Source organism: Globicephala melas, chromosome 17 (genome assembly GCF_963455315.2).
Source record: "Globicephala melas chromosome 17, mGloMel1.2, whole genome shotgun sequence".
Taxonomy (NCBI): Eukaryota; Metazoa; Chordata; class Mammalia; order Artiodactyla; family Delphinidae; genus Globicephala; species Globicephala melas.
Window position 1 is genome coordinate 20,197,444 of NC_083330.1, and position 20,262 is coordinate 20,217,705.

Here is a 20,262-nt window from a genome sequence, read left to right on the forward strand (position 1 = left end):
GACATCACCAATAGTAATCAGATAGGGATTTCAGAAAACAATTTATTCCATTTCAATGGAATTTCCATTTTACTAGCTAGTAATCTCAAATATGTAAATGGTAGCCAAAGCTGGATATGATGCTTCAGTTAAGAATTTTTTTTTTTTTTTTTTTGCCCATTGTTTCTTCTAGCATCTTCTTGCCAAATCTTCTGGAGCGCTTGTAATTTCCTCTGTACAGAGCCCAACAGGCTCATCAGCAGCAGAAGGTAAACATAATAGATGTGAGGAATTTCTGGAGATTTATGAGGTTTAGTTTTTTTTTTTTTTTTGAAATGTACACTCTGTCTGGCTATGCTAGTACACGGCCACATGTGGACTCTATGAATTGAAAAATGTTATAAATGGGGCATCACTTACCCCTTGTTAAGAATAAGGTTTAGGAACGAAAGATGTTTTCTGTGAGAGTGAAGGTTACTGGTTTCTGAATTATAGCAGTGCAGTGGAGATGAAAAGAAATAATAAATACTTTAAACCTTAAATTTTTAATCTTGTAATTTGATATGGATTCATTTTCCCTTCGTTTAAATATATTAAATTTTTATCTTTCTGTACCTCCTTAAACTTCTCCGATTTCCATTTCTCATATTGGGAAATAAAATGGGTATCTGTACAAAACATCCCAACAATATCAGACAACTTCTAATGAAGACTATTGACATTGCTGACATTTGGCATGATGTACTGCCAAAAAGGAAATTAAAAAGTACAAGCTATTATCCTAAAGACCATCTGTTTATGAAAATAGTTGATTTCACATCACTTTGTTGAGCATAAAAACAACCCCTGGTGAAGGACAGAATATGCCTTTCTCGTAATCAAGAGAGTTTTATTGCTAGTTAAAATGCTCCTTTAACTTTTTCAGGGTCTCTATTGATATTAATTAAGCAGCTTCAATGCTATAAACATCTCAAGCATTAGAGTGTAAGTTACTCTTCTATACCAGGCTTTGCTTTACATCTTTTCTTTTACATATATCTTGCTAGCAGAGACTAACACAGTATTAGTAAAAGAGCACAGAAAGGCCTCTTATTCTTGCCATTGTTTGCCAGTGGGGTTGCTGATGGAAAGGCTTATAATCATGGTTGCAATTTTGTCCTGGCCCTACAAAACTGGCATCATTTTCAAGGACTTACATAAATGATAGCATGAATCTTACGGAGATAATTATTATTAAGAACATCACTTTAACCTGAATCACCCTCCACAGAGTGCTGGAAAAGGGAGAAAGGTAATCTTTTATCAAAGGCATATTTTAATAGACACTCATCTGACTTTGGAGATGAACAGCCCTTGAAGTGTTGTTGCATGATGCATTTAAAATCAAAAGAACTTTGCTTGGTTGCCTCATGATTTTGTTTTTCCTGAACGACGGTGCTTCCAACCACAGCTTATTGAAATGCCAACCATTTGAATATAAGCTTTAGAAGAATAACACACCCTAGTGTTGTTTTCTTTTTTAAAAAAATATTGATTTTTTTTTTTTAATCTCTCTTCATTCAGTGATACCGTGAAGCTAGTCTAAGACTGGGAAACATGAATGTTTTATTTTGCTGCATTCTCATGTAATGTATATAAAATATGTGTGCGCCTTAAAAGCATCATTGTATCTTTGGAAATAAGAGTAAAGGTAACATACTTCAAAGCAGAATGTAGAATAGCCATCATTGGAAAACACCATTTAATTATTAATGAAGCCAAGATATTGCCTTGAAATGAAGACAGGCTTTAGTTTAGTTTTGTGATATCTTAAAACAAAGTAAATAATGACTTCTTTTCTCTAATCCAATTCACATGGGGCTTCCAGTTCTCAACATGGTAAATACAAATAAATATGTTAAAAATCTTAAATTAAGCAATTTGGTTATTTCCCATTTTTTTAAGCTTCACGTGTGTTTCTCATCTCTGGTTATTTTGGAAGCAGGATTACTGCCTAGCAATTTCCTCTTGTCCGTGAAAATAATGTATAGAAGGGGAAGTAATACAATGGTGTTAATCCAGCTTTTAAAAATAATCAGCTTCCTATGCATATAATATTTATGTTATTGTCATGCAGGAGATTCTTTTTCTAGAACCATTCTATATCTACCAAATTTCTTTTTTGACAAATGAGATTGGATTCCTAAGTCACAGCTGTGTATGCCAGTTGATGTATTGCTGTAGGATTGATAATTCATAAAAGCCCAGCACTTTGGGGGGGTTAATTTTTTTTAGGTATGATAAAATAAGGCTGCCTGATAGATTTTTTTTTCATTTTTGTTATCTAAGTTTTACCAGGTTGAGACTAGTTATTGACTCAGTAAATGTAAAAAAAAAAAGTTGATATGCTGTCAATATTAATATAGATGTCAGCCAACACTGGTCCCTAATGTATGTAAGAGCAAGTATTTTTTACCTTGATACAGGAAGGCAGTCATGTGTGAGATTTAATATACATCCTAATCTGTCTTGTCACTGCTGTAGCCATGGGTGATGTGGTAATGCGTGGGCCGCCATTTTCTTTTTCTCCTTACACAATGGACTACATACCCATGAATGACAGTCAAGCTCCACTCTGTAATTATTTTGAGGACAGTTAGAAACACTGCAGGGTTACCTTTAGACTTAAAGTCTTTGACTGATTTAAACATCCAAGCAACATGTAATTAACAAAAACAAGCATCCTTTAAATGTCCATTTTTAAGCATACTGAGAATTATTCTTTGAAAAATAAACATTCATGAAATATTTTTATTATATTTAAATGCAGTAAAGTAACTGAATTGGCTTGAGTTCCTACTTTTCCCCAAGACTGTCCACATTTTAACAGAGTGTGCCAATGCATTTTTGAAGTAGCTTATCTTATATCCTTTTCCTTGATCAGAGTTTCTATCATGAAAATGACAAAGTTCAACAAAATAAAATATGAAATACATAACCTACAGTTAATATCATTTAGATCTCTTCATTTCTAATAAATGTAAATATTTAAACAGTGCTACTTTTTATTCTGGGAAATATTTTATGAAATTTTAAAACCCTAAAAAGGGAGTCCAAACAGACATAATTTTTAATTATTGGGACCAAAAGTATAATTTTATTTACATAAATTATAATGTACTAGATATTTTGAACATATTCTTTCAGTGTTGTCTACAGAAGCTGAAGTAGCACTGTGTATCATCACTCTATAATGAAAATTAAAAGCAGTGGTAAAATTTGTCTGCAGATATTTGCTAGCAAATATTACCTTAGAAATAATCCCATTGGGAGAGGGAAAAAAATCCCCCTATTTTTAGAATAAATGTTATAAATTTGCCTCCCTTCTTAAGTTTCCTACAAGTGGCTCTTCTTTTCTGAGAGTAGTAATATAAAGGCTAAATTGTTACCTTATGTTTTCATTGGGTAGGTTTGTGACCACTGACAGTTATAATTTACAAAAATTACAATGATTATGGACATTAACATACTTGACGGCAGCTATTATTTTTATTTGAAATACAAAGACTTTCAGTGGGTACTAGACATTAAGATCTTGTCTATAGATGCCAAGTGAGGTGGAGAATTGTGGCAATTGTTCAAAGAGTTTAGACGAAGGTGGCGTGTTTTTTTCAATTATGTGGATAGTTCAGATGCACGTGGTTATTTAGCTTAAGTTCTCTAGTTTCCTGCTGTATGTCCTTTGCTACTTAACTGGTTATCTATTGCCAGTAAATCAATTAAGATTTTGACTCTGAATCTGAATGGGTTCACTGCGAATAAGAACGAAAGTAAATATTTGTTGGCCCTGGATTTCCTCAACTCATTTAATCCTCAAACAACTACTATGTTGCAGGTACTATTAGTATTACTATTTTATGAACAAGGAAACTGAGGCTTAGTGAGGTCAAGTCTATTGACAATTTAACACAGCTCAGTTCTCCCAGTAATGTGGCTGCAGTTTGAAACACAGTCTGACTCCAGAATCCATGCTTTTAACTGTACTCTGGAAAATAATACTCTATGGGGAAAGAACAGACATTTTGAGACAAAACTTAAGAAAAAATAGAAAACATTTCCATGATAATCCCCTACTATTTGCAATCAGTGACAAAAGTTCTGTTTGTCATTCTCTTCTTCCTTTTACTCCACTCGCTATCATTCTCATCTGGGAAAACTACTAACCACATCCAGAACACTTTCATATGGATACCTGATGTGAAGTTAGACATTTACTTTTTGAGTATTTTGGATAAAGAGACCATGTGAGCTTACAGTATGTAATTCAGTGGAATTTGTTTGAGGCTATTAGCTTTGATAAGACACAAACAACTCTAGGTACTGTAATATAATAAAGAGTAGACACATCAAAGTGTCAAATCTTGAAAGTGTCTATATTTTAAATGTTGTCTTCTAGAATCCATAGTGTCATGAGGTTTTGTTGTAACGTGATAACTAAATCCTAAAAGAAAAAGCAATGTAAAAGATAATATTCTGTCATTCTCCAGCTAAGTTGTTGTGCAACATGTATAATATGATCAAAGTAAAAAAAGACAAAAAATCTGGATAATTGAGTTTCTGTGGGTGAAATTTGGGGCGAGGATCAGATTGCAATTTGAAAATTAGGAACCTCATGGCAAGAGTATGCCGTTGTTCACAGCTCTTTTGAGGGTGGGATGTTTGTTTACCATGATGAAGAAAAGCTCAAAGCATGAGATTTATTGGCAGCAAACAATTATTTCAGGATTGCTGTCATTTTCTGGGAAGATCAAATGACCAATATATTTATTTGCTGTAGATGGAGATTCAAAATCTGTTGACTCAGGGTTAGACAATCTCTTTTCTTGTAAATAGCAGAATCACTATGTATAAATACACACTCTATATCCTATATTTTAACTGTTTTGCATTGTTTTGATTCGGCAAAAATTTCATGGACTCTTAGTGGTGTTCTACTAGGTGAGAACCCAACAAAGAAATATCTTCATATCCCAGGAATTTACAGTTTAAGGAAAAACTGTGATGAATGCGATCAAGTGTTATAAGATGGGTAAAAACAGGGCTATGAGAACTCAGACACACAGGTTGAGAGAGCCTTGAAATATGGGCAGGATTTCAACAGGAGAAGAAGGAAGTGGTTGGGTAATGATACTCCAGATGAAGTAAAATATGAAAGCTCCGAGTTTGAAAACCAAAGGATATGTTGGAGAGGTCAGTAGTGCAGTTTGGCTGAAACAAAGGGTACAGGATTAGGAGACAAGACTGGAAAATATGACTGACAGCATGAGTCAGGCTTAGGAAAAGATAATTAAATGATTAATAATAATGAGGAGGAGGATATTGATGAGAGCAGAACTTTACTAAACAATCTCTATAGGCCCATCACCATTTTAAATACTTTACACAGATGAGCTCAGTTATTCCTCACAGTAATGGTAAGCAAGTGGTACCATTATGTTCCTTATTTTACAAATCAGGATATTGAGGGCACCTGCGGGCTAAATAACCAGCCCAAGTTTACACACGTAGTAACTATCAGAGACCATGAAGACCCAAAGAGTTTGGAATTTTATTATTAAGGGAATATATCAGGTTGGACAGTAATATGGTCTTCCCTGGTTAGAAAATCTTTCTTATTTCCTTCCCAAAATGAACCACATGCTGTACTCTTCTCATATTCTTCCCTTGTGTAGTCCATATTTCCAGAAGCATCATTGCTTCTTTCTTTAACAATTCTCTGTATCTTTTTGTAGGCTAGCATTCATTCCCTCTTTCCTCATAATTGCAATATGAATTGGTATATATCCCTCATCAGTGATCTTCTCTGGCACTTGTTGTATCATACAACTTAGCACCCAATTACTTACTGAATTTTATTCTTTTTTTAAAATTTTATTAAAATACAGTTGATTTACAATGTTATGTTAGTTTCAGGTGTACAGCAGAGTGATTCAGTTATACATACATGTATGTATATGTGTATTCTTTTTTAGATTATTTTGCATTATATGTTACTATGAGATATTAAGTATAGTTCCCTGTGCTATACAGTCCTTATTGGTTATCTATTTTATATGCAGTAGTGTGTATATTTTAATCCCAAACCCCTAATTTTTTTTTTTTTTAAGATGTTGGGGGTAGGAGTTTATTAATTAATTAATTTTTCTTTTTTGCTGTGTTGGGTCTTCGTTTCTGTGTGAGGGCTTTCTCTAGTTGTGGCAAGCGGGGGCCACTCTTCATCGCGGTGCACGGGCCTCCCACTATCGCGGCCTCTCTTGTTGTGGAGCACAGGCTCCAGACGCGCAGGCTCAGTAGTTGTGGCTCACAGGCCTAGTCGTTCCGTGGCATGTGGGATCCTCTCAGACCAGGGCTCGAACCCGTGTCCCCTGCATTAGCAGGCAGATTCTTAACCACTGCGCCACCAGGGAAGCCCCCCAAACCCTTAATTTATCCCTCCCCCCTGAATCTTATTCTTTTTTATTTTTTAATTAATTAATTAATTAATTTATTTTTTGCGGTACGCGGGCCTCTCACCGCTGTGGCCTCTCCCGTTGCGGAGCACAGGCTTGGGACGCACAGGCTCAGCGGCCACGGCTCACGGGCCCAGCTGTTCCGCGACATGTGGGATCTTCCCGGACCGGGGCACGAACCCGTGTCCCCTGCATCGGCAGGCGGACTCTCAACCACTGCGCCACCAGGGAAGCCCCTGATTCTTATTCTTGACCGTTAGTTTATACATTCTAGTTTTGCCTCATGGCTCTCAGTTTGGATTCCAATATCTTTGAATACGTCTCCTGCTTCTAATAAATCTTCTACAGTGTCCAATTTATAGTAGGGACTCTGGTGGATTAATGCTAATGGTTTCTGGGTTAGTTCTGCTCAGGTAGACCTTGGGCACTGAAATGCCATTTTGGGGTACTTGGAGAGATAAGACAACTAACTTAGTTGAAATTGGATTTCTTCCCAATCAGTGCTGCCCAAAGTCACTTACCAGGCAATCTATATAATACCAAATTTAATAATCTCATTTTATTATCAAGAGCCAGGTTTTTTGTTCTTTGTATACGCTTAGAAAAATGAACGGTTAAATATGAGGTTCTGGGGTTTGGACCATACTGAGTAAGTTGTTTAACCTGATCATTATGACTGTGCTGCTTAATTTTTGGTTGAACCGATCAGATGGATTATTTTAGCATATTGTCAACACTGCCTTGAGGGTTAAATTGTACACTAATAAAATAATTCATGAAAACATTTATTTCATCCCAGTGTGTTATTTTGTATTCTGGAAGATTTAAGACCAAAGTATTTATTTGTCATTATGCCGGTAGACAAAGAAATCAGCTGGCTCAATATTAAGTGACTTCCATTATTGCATAGCTGTTGGCTCATGTTAGATTCAACTGACACACGATTGTAAAAGTCCTCAAAAGAGCAATCAGATGTTTTGGCCAAAATCCACTCCTGGATGAGTAGGAATTAATATCAAAGAGTGCACCAACAGACTGTTTTGACTATCTGCAAGATGGTAAACAAACATTTTGGCTAAATTCCGTCTTTTGATTATGACATAATAGAGCAATTTGAAAGAAACATTTGTATGAAGTGCTCTAATGGGGAATCATAGAACAAAATTACCAAGCATAATGAGTGAGCGTTAGATTATATCTGTGTTGTACAAAAACAATATTTTTTCAGGAAATAAACATGTGCGTATCATGGAAGGCAATTGTTTTTAGCTTCCTGCGTTAATAAAGATAACTAAATGACTGCAAAATCTCATTTTCACTTTGTGCTGTGAAGATAGTACATTTAGCATTTAACCAGTTTAAATTGATTTATACAGTCAAAGTAAGCATTTCAGGACCAACACAGATCCATGGGTGAGAATCATCTAGTTTATTCATCTCCATTAATCAAATTACTTGGATAATTACCAAATCTCCATTTCAATTTGTGGATTTGAGATCGGAATTATCTTGATTTGTTTGTGTAAGGTTTCAGAAGTTTAATTTCTATGTGATTAATGGAACTGAAAATAATGATACATTATTTTAGAAATAATAGACTGTTCCATTAGTGTCTTTGTAGCCTGTCATAGAAATATGTAAATATATGTGCATATGCATTTGGAAAAATAATTTTTCAAATTCTAATGCACAAATGCATCTTCTGAGACTTTACAGTTTACTATGTAAATAAACATTTGGATTTCACTTAGAATGTATAATATTTGCTTGACTTTGTTTCAGATTTGATTTCATATGACATGCCAGCAACTTCTGAAAGAATCTCTTCCTCATTACTATATAATTTATGTCAAAATATATGAGTTGTTCTACTGATGCCTATCTATATTTGCATATTGAGAAGCCTGGGAAACTTGTTCTGTATATCTGGATGTATTTTTATAAGTTACTTTTCTATAATTAAGTGGTTGAGAAAGTGAAATTTATAATAAAATTTGTTTAAGATTTTTATAATAATAATAATTTGTTAATTGCTACTCTGTATCAAGCACTGTGATGTACTTTATATGTCTTAACTCATTTAACTTCATCACAGAAAAATTGAGGGCAAAACTATCTTTGTTTTTCAGCCTAGCAAACAGAGGCACATATATTAAATAATCTGACAAAAGTATACAGTTGAGAAATGATAGAGCTAGAGTCTTTATCCAAAATGACTCCTGCATTCTTAACTGTTATCAAGTGTCACATAATGAATTGTTATTAAAAATGATATTATTACAAGGTTAGCAAACCAAAGTATTCAAATATTAAAAATATTACAAAATCAAGGCCATGGGAAAAATAACATTTTTCTAAAATTTTCCATATAAGGAAATGTTACCTTGAGGTAAAACTTTGATACTTAAGGTTTAGAACTAAACCACTGACAGTATTTAATTCTTTACTAATGAATCAAGTTTAGTCTTCTATAAAAGGAATAGATCTCTGTTTCCAAGTTTTGGGAACTTGTTGAACAAATATCATTAGTTATCTTTTTCTTGGCCGGCTGGTATTTTTCTGGTAATGTAAAGGACAGCCCCATTTTAAATTCAGCAGCATAATTCCCAAGCTGGAATAATTCAGTTACAGAAGCTTACTACCTTTTAGGTTCCCAGGGGCAAAGTTTGCGTTTCCATCCAGTCTCCTGTGAGCATAGGAGGATGGATTACTGGGGTCTTCCTTGGTTGACTAACAGCCATTCAACCAGAGAAGAATTTTTAAAGGGTCCAGGAGGCCTATACTTTGCAGTTTTCTTTCTGGTTGTCTCTTTCATACTAGAATTCTTTGAGCAAAAATTTTCAGACAAGTTCTTCTGCTTAGTATTTTACTCCAATTTGCTAAAACAAAGACAAGTCAGAAACAAATAGAAAATTTGCTTGGTTAAAAGAAGCACAAAAGATTCCCCCACCTTCTCTGTGAGCAAAAAATGTCTTTTCCTTGCTATTCTTTGGGATATTTTTTGATCAGCCAGCTATATGTCAATTTCCAGAGTTGTGAGAATCTGACTTTATAAATTCTCCCTTCATTTTTTATACGGATCACCCCGAGCTGCTGAATGCAGCCACTTGGGGTTTCTGTGGCATACCTCCACAGCTTATGGGGTGGCCTAGAACATGAACTGTTTCAAATTAACCATTAGTCCTTATAGGTTTAAGTAAACTTGGGGGGGAAAACTCTTGTCATTCTGTTTTAAAGTAGAACATTTGGGTTCTAATATAGAAAACTGCTTAGATAAATGGGAACATTTACATATAGCTTAATAAGACATTTATAAGTAATATTAGCCCTGTTTCATAATAAAGTTGAGGACAGTTTTATAGACATTTTTACTGTATTTCAATGTTGGGACAGTTCAGTCTTTGTATAAAGTACCAAACTTTTTAAGGAAGACAGGGTGGCAGAGTAAGGAAGAAAAATCATTATATGAGTACGTAGAAAACAGGATTTTAATTTCAGTCTTACTATTAACTGGGGGAAATCATCTAACATCTCAGAGATTCTATTTCCTCATCTGTAAAATGAAGGTCATGGCGTAAATTATCTCTAACCTCTATGATTTCAATGTCTACCTTTTAACCATATAATCCCTGAAACCTTTAAATCCTCAGACATAATTTTCAAATTTGAATTGTATTTTTTCAAGAGATTTTGAGACTTGGTTACAAAGGTGGCAACCTCATATATTTATTTTCCCTGGAAGAAGGTTGTAGAATCAGCTACCAATACTTCCAGAACTGGATGCTCTATGGCCAGAGCTCTGGTCCAACCTCAGCCATTCCATCATGAACAGTGATTCTGTAATGTAAGGGCAACAACAAATCTTGAAATAAAGACCATGTCAATTAATGCATGCAGGTGTGTCATTGAGGGGAGTGGGGAGAAGAAAGCAAGGAGTGGATTAATGCCAACAGACTTTACAGTTTTGAAGTAATTAGTAAGCCGTGCAGGTGTCTATTAAAACGAACTGACAATAAATCTTGGTTTGTCTTCTGAATATCGTTTTGATTTCACAAGTTCCGTGCCTCCAGGGGCAAAAGAAAATGACTCCAAGATTAATTACCACCATGGTTTACTCCCAATAAGAAATTTAACAGAGTGTTCGCTTTATTTGAATTTACTATTTCTGTTATTATGAATACAACCACTAATAAAGATTACAATTTAATCTCTCTAAAACTCTCTGGACAAGATGATGCGTTTCTTGGTGAAAAGAGGGTCCGGCATAGAGTATGGTCCTTAAGCAAACAGTTCTTTGGTTTGTCAGAGGTTATTTGTCCCCGGGGTGTGCCCGCTGCAGATTTCTTCTTCCCAGGATTTTAGAAGGACGAAGGATGTAACAAGGTGTCTAGGGCTCTATTATTTTCTACTGGTCCTTAAGCAGAGTAACGAATCGCAGGTAAACTTAGCCACGGAGTGACACTTCTTCTAGCTTCCCCATCTGCTCTTTTTTGACACCTCTGCCATTAACTGTCATTTTCCTTTAAATATACGCTGAATCTGAAAGGCCAGTTCTACATCACATCATTTCAGATTAGGGGCAGTTCTTTTGAGTTGAGTACTGTTTAGGTGTCAGAAAGAAGTCCCTGACCTCTCTGGAAGCACATTGCCGCGGGGCCTTAATTAGCACTGACTCCAGCTATTACTGAAGAGAGGACAAAGGAGAACACATCATTTTTCTACTTAGGAAGTTAGCGTCTGACCTAATAACTTGTCCAGACTCGCAGGACACTGTAACCACACAATAACAATGGGCATTATTCTGCTGCTTCCGCCTCGTGTGAAGCATAGAATGAGAAGGAATTATGGTTACCAACCAAGGACCATTTTAGAGTTTCTTCTGCCTTTGATTAGGGGTGAACTAGTGATTGCCTTGAAAAAAAAAAAAAAAAGGTGGCAGGCCTATAGATTTTCTCAAATATATGGACTTAAAATTATTTTAAATCATCCAGTATGTGCCCATGCGTTTGTGTATGTAGTGATTTGTCAAATAGATTTTTAAAGAGAGTTTTCTTACTGCAAGAACAGTTTTTAAAAGTGACATAATGTATTTTGAGATTATAAATCTCTACTTGATTTCAAATTGTAAACAGTGAAATCTTCACTGCAAATGTGTGTCTTTAAAAAGGAGACTTGTTTTAAGAAACAGACATAGTTTTGCTTTGGGCCTTATATAATTACAACAGATGAACTTTTGGAGGCATGGTGGCTATTGTAAAAACAATTTCAGTTTATCCACCTTTTCTAGGATCAGAAAGCCTAAAACACAGTTTAGTTTAGTATATTTGCCGTTCTTGGTTGGACTTAAGAGTCCCCATGTAAAAAGACTTAAAAAGAGGTTGACCTGTAGTTTCACTGTGTTCCTGTTCCCTTCTCTTTCCTTTTCTTTCCTTTCCTTTTCTCTTTCCTTTCTTTTTAAAACAATAATTTTGGTGGTAGTATCAATATGAAGATCACCGCTACTGAAGTATCAAAGACAAAGAAAAGCAATAAATAAGGAGAAATTAGGGGTGATACGAGTACACAAGACTGTTTTAATTAGGAAAGCTCTTTAAAAGTCACTGTTGAAGTAATTAATTCACTTCACTTAAAATTGATCCTCTCAAATAGGAAAACTTGAACTGATACCCTTTGGAAGCTTCTTTTCCGAGTCATAAATACAACTAGCATATTAAGCATCTTGTGTTTTTACTTTAATAGAACTCTGTCCTCTATTGTAGTGATGTCTCTGTTACTTCTATTAGAAACACAGCATTTCTAATGTTTAAGGCTCAGCTATAAATATTTACCTGGGACTGAAGTTGGCATGGAAAGATCCCAATTTAAGCACTTCTATTAATTTTAATAATCATTTCTTGAATTGGAAATAATTTTGCACCACTGTAGCTAGAAGTTTAGAATGTTCTGCAATGATAAAGGATAAATATATGTATTCTCAAATTCTCAACTGAAAATATAGAGTTTTTTGTCGTACTTGCAGCATAGGCTGGTTTTATGTCAGACTCTGTTCTCTGAATAGGTTTCCATACTTCTTACATGTAAGAAGAAGTTCTCACATACAGAATCTAAGAAAATGTGCTTTGGAGAATTCTTCTTTATATGTGGCCACAGATTTCTCCTGCTGCATGGCCCTGTATCCCCCTGTTGTTAAATGACAAAGTTTGGTCCTTAGAACACATGAACAGTGATGAGATCAATACAATAAACTCTATATACCCTAGATGATAAAACCAAACTGGAAAAATGTTATCATAGGAGACCATGATTGTTCCCTTTCGTTAGTCTTAACACTCCCCAGTTTCTTTAGAACCAAATTTCTAGTGTAAGCTAAGTATCAAACCATCTACTGAGAATTAAATGTAAATTTGTAGTTCTAGTTAAAGAGAATGTTTTATAAATACATTTTATGTGATTGTGTAATGAGCAAAAAAGAAAGAAATCCTACCAAACTTCTTCAACTCTTATTAAAATGGAAAGAGCTGGAGAAAGCTGCTGGTCTGTCATTCTTCCTCTTTAGTGGACAAATCAAGCCTGTCCCGAGTTGAAGCCCATCTCCGTAGACATTTTCACAATCCTGCTGTTGCTGGCCCAGCTGTCAGGCTGCTAAGAGAGACTCAAGTGCAAACTAGCCTTCTCCTCCCCGCCAGTCACATCAGCAGTGCCTTCAAGTCTGAGGAAAAAGGGAACACAAGATGCATCCCAGCTGTTCAGTACATCATCCACTGTAATTATACCTGATAATACAAGAACAGATTATTAAATACAAATCGGTGAAAATCTGAGTTTGGAAAATAATCTCTTCCTTTCATTTGACAATGTAGAAAAAAGTAAAAGTAGCAACCAAAGAAAAGAAAAATGGTTAATTTTAGGCCTTCTTGATCTTCACAACAAAAGTAATTCAACTATTTAAATAAGTACTGGTTAATGCCTTTTTTAAAATAAGTATTAACAGCTTTAATTATTATTGGCATTTTTTTCTTATTACGTTTTTTTTTAAATTTTATTTTATATTGGACTATAGTTGATTTACAATGTTATGTTAGTTTCAGATGTACAGCAAAGTGATGCAGTTACACATACACATATATCTATGCTTTTTCAAATTCTTTTCCCACCTAGGTTATTACAGAATGTTGAGCAGAGTTCCCTGTGCTATACACAGGTCCTTGTTGGTTATCTATTTTAAATACAGTAGTGTGTATATTGTCAATCCCAAACTCCCAATTAATCCCTCCCCCCCCACCCCAGTTACTGCCTTTCAAATCACCCCAGGTTGTCTAACTTTTGTTTTGTCAGTTTTAAAGGGTTTTGTTCAATTTTTATGGAATACACACTAAGGACTAGTCTAAGTATCATTGTGAAAACTGATAAAACCGACCCTTTCATCGCAGGTATAGAGACTTTAGAAAAGGAGGGATTCAAAGAATTGGGTGATGGGTTGGGAAGGGTCCTCTAGGGTTTTCCCCGCATGAAGCAGGAGATAAATGTTAATTTACACAAAGGATATTTGGGAATGCTTGTGGAATTATAAAAGTCTGGGAGCCTAAATTCTAAAGGTAAGGCAGGATAGGCAAGCATATCAACTGACTTGAGAGGAAAGATTATATCGGGAAATAATGAAAATGATTTTGAAAACTATAGAGCTTTTATAGAAATTACATCACTTTAGATTACATAATTGAATATTACATACATATTATATTTATAGAAATTACATCATTTAACCATACAGAAGACATAGCTGATCTATATATATGTGTGTGTGTGTCTGTGTGTGTGTATACTTAATACAAATTGGGGTTTTTTCACTATAGTATAACTTCAAGGAAGTTCATTTTCCGGAATACTCTCTAGTGTAACAATAAAATCTGTATTTTTGATCCTTTATTATAGACATATTGTCCAATAGGGATCAAGCTTTATCCTTGGGGTTGTCAAAGGTATGGCAGGATTTGCTTTGCATTTTTTTTTTTTTTTTTGCGTCACGCGGGCCTCTCACCGCTGCTGCCCCTCCCATCGCGCAGCACAGGCTCCGGACGCGCAGGCCCAGCGGCCACGGCCCACGGGCCCAGCCGCTCCGCGGCACGCGGGATCCTCCCGGACCGGGGCACGAACCCGCGTCCCCCGCACTAGCAGGCGGACTCCCAACCACTGCACCACCAGGGAAGCCCTGCTTTGCATTTTTAATTCCCACGGCACCCCCTGCTTTCAGCTGGGCTTTGGGCTGACGAAGATGCACAGCAACACTGTTTAAACAAATAGACCATCATCCTTCAGTGGTTGAGTGCTGCCTGGAAGAACTAGAGCCAACTGTAATTGTCTAACCACACTACCCCAGAGAGTTTCAAAACCAGACCGCTGGGTAGGTCTGAAATCCTAAAGTGTCCAATTTCTTATTTGTAACTTTTCAAAGAAGAGTAACTGCCACGCCTACTGATAATGTTTCCGTAACTGGGAAGGGAAAGAGTAGACTGTTTTACCACACTGTAAAGCATTATGAATATACAGGGTTTTTTTTTCCCCTCGTCTTCTGATTTCTCTTCCGACCCATTTTCTTCTTATGACTCCCCGCTCTGGTTCATTGAATGATTTTTAATAAAAGCTAATATTTTCCAGGTATAGGCAATGTGTGATTCTGTCTTGATAACATTGGGCAAAAAAGATTGAGTTGCCTCTCATTTAAAGTGGCCGGATCTAGGAACGTTTCATGAGGCAGCAGCAACCAGAAACCACTCTGACCACAGCATTTCTACCTTTTGGGCAGGCACCAAGAGATTAGCCAGGCCAACTGTTTCTGTCACCTGTTCAATCCCTCTGTGTCTTCGGAACGTGGCTTGTTCTAGGAGGAGTGTCAGTGGTTGTACACAATTTGCTCAGGTCTGGGAATTGAACACTGACTCTGTTGGGCCTAATGCATGAATTTGAAAATGGCTTTTTTTCCAGAAACAGTGTTAAGATTTCTAAAGACATCTAAAGAATAGTATTGATCTCTCTGATAAACAGGCATTTTTAGAAAACTGCTGATAAACCTAAAATGGGCCTCCATTTATATAACCATAAGATCATGACATAAACAATCCAGAATCTGGAAGCGCATCATGAACATGAAGCTCCTGTTCTACACTGGGGACTCGACTGGGTTTTCCATAATATTATGGGATAAAGATGGCAGATGTACCACTCTCATTGTATAGGTCATGATCTTAGTGTTTGTGTCTGTCCGTGAGGAGTATATTTTCTCAAAACTACAGATTAGTTTTAAGAATCACCTAGTCTTAAACAATATTTAGTCAGCCTTTTTACTTACTTTAATCAACTTGTTCTGCAAGAAGGTATGGAATTGATAGCTGCTATTGATTGGAGGTAGCATTACCTAATCTTCACTAAATGTAAGAAGCTTTTCAGATTTAGAAAGGTGGCAGAAAATGTCTAGTAATGATGCTGCTGGGAATTTAAGCTCAATACTGTGGTCAGTGTAAAAGTGATGTAACCATAAGAGGTATTTTATTATAAACCTGTCGGTTTTACTAAACGTTGGCCTGGTATATTTGTGGAGGTGTGTGCGTGTGTGTGTGTGTGCGTGCATGCGTGCACGTGCATGCATGATTACTGTATTTAGCAGATGTTTCCATATTTTATCATTTAAAATGTTATCAGTAACAATTTCTATTAATAATGGTGTTGCCGTTTTTGTATGATAGGAAGCGAGCATTGCAACTTTAAAAAATTTACAGATAAAAGAGACCATAGTACCATAAAACAGAAAGAAAATTGCATTAGGAATTCAATACAGAAGAAGGGTACACGAAATCATTACTAAAACAGATATAAACGTGACCTTCACTGTGGTTCAGTAATTATCCTGGTCCACACGATGGTGTATGTATCATGATTTTCCTTTTTTCTCTTTGTTTTCATTTTTATCTGGGTACTTCACTGGTGAGTAATTGCTAAAGGGAACCCATTATGCAAGGCAAGCATTCAGTTTGAAAGTGAATTTGCTTGTAGCTGTTGCCACATTTGAACCTCACTAATGTATGTAAATTAAAAACTCTGGTATTCGGAATTGTTCCTGTTTGAAATAAAAACAGAATCTGATCATTACAATCTGCAAGCCAGGTATTATCACTGGACTAGTGAGCCGCTGATGATAAATTGTACTGAATAGCTTGTGGATAGAATATTTTATCTCCCTTCTCTATCACACAGCACTGCATAAAATAAGAATGATTCATCAAGCATGAGAGCTGCCGGTTTATGAAATTCATTGCTCACGGCAAGTGTATTTTTTTTAAATTAAAAGACAAAGCAACTCACAAGGGTTATTTAGTAATCAGTGTAAATTACTTCTAGGTATAAACCTTGGTGGAAAGGAATTAAAAATACATTTGCTGTACAGGAAGCATTATTGCAATCGGGGATATAATTTGACTCCTTCCCATCTAAGAGCCTTATTTTGACCACATTTGATTTGGATGCCACCTTCTTTTTTTCACATCAAAATTGCATAATCCATCGTAATGGAATCATACATCGACTCAGACAGTGTCAAACTCAGAGCAGAAGCATTTGCATCACCCACCCCCTGATATCCTTTCGCCTGCAGAGTGTATTTTGTTTATTCAAAAGGACATATAAAGAGGAGAGGCACAGTATAAAGTCATCTTTCTTTCATATTTACAATAAGAATGTTTCAATTCTTCTTGTGTATTGATGTCCCAAGGCAATGTTCCAAATGAAAAGATAATAACTTATGAAGAAGTGTCAAAAACTAATTAAGTTTGGTAACTTGTTTTCCCCTCGAACAGGGTATATTTTTCATCACACTGTCCAGTCCCATGCTGAGATTCTTGCTAACATTATCACATGCCAGTAACACCAAGTCTCTGTGGTGCCTCTCCTTCTGTCATTATTTTCAGCATCAATTAATTTTCTTCTGACCTCGCCTTTAGAGAACGTAGCCGAGAATTATCAGCACATGCTTTGCAGTCTATTTTGAAGGCATTAGGCCACTGTGTGCATTCAAAAATGGAGTCAGCCAAACATTATATTTTCTCACCTGTAGGGTTGCCTAGTAACCGGAATTAAGGATTTTCACCGAGCCTTCAAGACAAATAAACAGGACTGGGAGGCAGGTTGACCCAGGTGGGAGAGTCAGACCTATTGATGGAGATGAGAATTTCGAAGGAGCCAGTAGAAAACAAAGATCCTTATTAACATTCAATGTGGAAACAGTTTCCATAACTAAATAAATCTGTTTCACTTGGCTAAGAGAACACTCAGGGACAGGATCCTCTCTCACACATTGTCAAGTGTTTATTAAGCCGGGTTTTGACCCTCCCTCTTATTTCTCTCTCTCTTTTAGGCCTAGAGTGTAGCATATCTGTTTCTTTAATGAAGTATTGATTATTTGGGGGAAATATGAAAACACCACCTAGAAATGCTTCATTGTCGTGGTGTGAATAGGGTGCAGGAAGCGTCTTCTGGCCTTGTTCTAGGGACTGCCTAATTAGACCCACTGCCTCTGGACCTCCAGGGTTCACGGCTTTCACAGGATCATCACAAGAAATGAAATTGCTGGTTTGGTGTGTTGCTCAAAAAGAAAACCAAAAAGAGAAAGATTAGTGTGCTGTAGAGGTGGGGATTGTGCTTTGTAAGCTGTTTGTCCTTGACACGTTGGATTCCTTCAGACAGAGAGTGTGTGTGGGGGACGGGGAGGGTCCAAGGAGTGGGGAGACGGGCACTTTCTCCCGAAAGGTACCAAGTGAAGGAGTCGCACCATTAGGACGTTGCTACATGCCAACGGTCCTCTGCAAATGATGGTGTCAGGCCACAGAGGGGCTGAGGGAGGCAGGAGTGACATTCACCGCAGCAAGATGGAAATAAACGCCCTGTTTGATAAGAGAAAACAGACAATTTATGTCCACCCTGAAGAGTTACCAGCCAGTGAGCCATTCCTATGGCTCAAGTGCGGCATTTGCATTTTGATGGGATGTTATCAAGTAATTAATGCACCAGTCAGGATTTATTACCTCAGGAGCCAACTGAAAGGTTCATTACAAAATCGGTTTCACTGGAAGATAGGCATTTCCTCAGAGTTAGCTTTTGACATGTTGTTCCTTGCTCTCCCTACCCGTGGCAGCCATGGTAGAAGGCCAGTGAGGTGAAATTCATTGCTTAATAAGGGCATTCACTTTGGGTATTCTTGTGATAATAAATGTATACATCAAGGCCGCACTGCCTTGTCAGTTTAATTGCTTCTTGTGCTCCTTAACAAGCCAATCTTAATCAGTCTGGACCACGTTATGAATAATTTAGGCATCAGCAGACTTCACGCTTAATAAGATGTACTCGATTATAAAACTTAAGTGCACTGTTTATAGAAAGCATGCAAAACACTTTAAGTTTTTATTAGCAGCAAGGAAAAAACAAGCAGTGAGTTATTCTAACATTTGCAGTTTGCGAGCAACAGCTGTGTTTCTTAATGCCGTAACCCCCTCCACTTTTGTCGACGGCCACAGTTCGGCCTCTTGAGCCTTCTAAGCCTCGGTGAGACATAATGGGAAATTTGAGCCGGCTATGAGATTAAAGCTCCGAATCGATGGCCAACCAGCAATTGTCATTTTAGAAAACATTCTTTTATCTTTTTAAATGCAAAACAGACCTTATTTTAAAACAGTTTCCGATGGCCGAAATTACCTTTGTGGTCGTCTGGCTGTGGAGCACACAAGAATTTCTAACCCCACCGACTCTGGAGAAGGGTCCCTGAGCCTTCTAACTTTCCTTGAACAGAATAAAAATTTTAAAAGTCTCCTTTCTCTCACACTGCATTTGTCATTTAGCAAACTGACTTCCGGTGATGGTCAGGCAAGACGTCGTTTAGGGTTCAAATCCAACAAAAAAGGTTTCGCTTGAAAAAGGAAGGGCAGTCGTGTATAAAACTAGAAGAACGAACAGCTCTCCATAAGGTTATTAAGACTTCTGCCTTTCATAAATAGTGTTGGATTGAAAGGGACCGTTGAACCTTATTGTTTTAAAAGAAGTCTTTGAACTCCATTTTACCTCCACTTTTGTGGGCTGTAAGTCCCCCATCGAGGAATGCATCATCCTGTTTATGACATCTAATAAAGGTCTATCACAAGCATTAGAACCAGGTGCTTCAACGATTTTCTTTTCTGCTCCTAGCCTATTGTTCCCTTCGAACCGAAACAGAAAGGATTCCATTTGGGCCAGCTTCATTTTCAGCACTTTTATTTGAATCAAGACCCATTCTAATAACTACGTACTTTCACTTGGCATTGCTGCACATAATAAAACAAAGGTGCGTGTGGGAGCCTGCGTGTGAGTATACTCACACTGAAGGAACAAGGGCCGACACGTTTATATATTGGGGAAAAAAATATATATTCATGGGTAGTCATTTGCTGAGGCATTAAAAGTTTATGGTTGAAAAGGAATTGATGAAGCCAAAATATGCGTGGCAGTAAATGAAAAACAACTTCCAACCTATTTCTCCACCTAGAGCTGGACCATCATACTCCTTTGTTCTTGTGCAGGTTAATAGAGATTGAGGAGATGGGCAGAGGAAAAGCAGTGCAATTTTCTGCTATTTAAGCTTGGCGAAATGGCACTCTTCAGGAAGCAGGAAAAAGTATGAAAGCATAATAGGCATTTTAAAAGTAGAAGTCCCTATAGCTGCTTGAGGGATTCTCAGATTTAGGCATGCATAGAATCGAGAATGAGATAATCAGCATTG

At 36.7% G+C, this 20,262-nt stretch overlaps 1 protein-coding gene across 1 annotated transcript in view; it reads left to right on the forward strand.

Annotated features, from left to right (window-relative positions):
• ZFHX4 (zinc finger homeobox 4) overlaps positions 1-20,262 on the forward strand; it is a 181,049-nt gene that overhangs the window by 98,000 nt on the left and 62,787 nt on the right.